The following is a 1,201-nucleotide window of genomic DNA, read 5'->3' as shown; positions in this document are numbered from 1 at the left end:
TACTGTGGTACAGATTGCAAACTGTTGTAATTCCTACACCGTTCACCTGATTTGGATGTAAATCCCCTCAAATTAAAGCTGACAGTCTGCAGGTAAAGCACATCTTGTTTGTTTCATTTCAAATCCATTGTGGTGGTGTATAGAGCCAAAAATGTTAGAATTGTGTTGATGTCCCAATATTTATGGACCTGACTGTATGTCCATTCGAAATTAGGTTTTTTTTCCTTTTTTAATAAATTTGTAAACATTTCTAAGATTTTTATTATGGGGTATTAAGTGCAAACTGAAGGGGGAAAACGTGATTTTTATTTTAGCACAAGGCCACAACATACCTAAATTTGAAGAAGAAAAAAAAAGACTGAAGACTTTCCGAACGCATTGTACCTGCTCCGTGCCGCTCGATTCCAGCTCCTTCTGTTCACCGATCAGTTCACTGTGCTCTAGTTGCCGCATATAAACTTCCAGCACGGACGGGGGTCATGTGCGCCGCTGCAGTAAACAACTGGCTGCAGCTGTGACACTTCCCAAAAGCAGCACGTGACCCCCTCCCCCTGTCCACTAAGCTATATTTGCAACAGTACCATATAAGTGAGTAGAGTGATGGTCATGCATGCGCACCACCACTTAATTCACATAAAGGACTCTGACCTCTAGTTTAGCGCTCATTAGGACCGGGAAGCCAGGAAAGCTCTGTACTCACCGCTTCCTGGCCCTTGGCTATGCTGTGGCTGCGCACAGCGTGAGGGCGCTCTGTACGACAGGTCACAGCACAGCAGGAGAAAGAAGAGAGCTGGCGGTGAGGAGCGGCGGCGTGAGGCTGATAATAAGAGGCATGTGGGCTTATCTGAGGTGTCTTATTTATTTTGGGGCTCTTATATGAGGTCTGATTGTGGGTTATTCACATTGGGGTCAGAGTTGAGGTCTGATTGGGGCTGTCTGCTGAGGTCTGATTAACATTGGGGGTCTGATTGATGGACTGACCTGAGGTCTAATAAAAAAATAAAATTCTTATTGTCCTCCTTTAAAACCTTGGTGTGTTTTATGGCCCGGTGTGTCAAATAGGGCAAAAAATAAAGTAATCATCTATTCTTTATTACAAGTCAACCCCCTGGTTTGTCCGGTTTCCCCTTAAAATCGAATGACCCCTTTTTTTTAAAGTAAAATAATAGACATTAATAATAACAGCACAGCACAGCATCGG

The sequence above is a fragment of the Bufo gargarizans genome, chromosome 2 (assembly GCF_014858855.1).
Source record: "Bufo gargarizans isolate SCDJY-AF-19 chromosome 2, ASM1485885v1, whole genome shotgun sequence".
NCBI classification, from domain to species: Eukaryota; Metazoa; Chordata; class Amphibia; order Anura; family Bufonidae; genus Bufo; species Bufo gargarizans.
Note: the sequence above shows the minus strand (reverse complement) of the source record.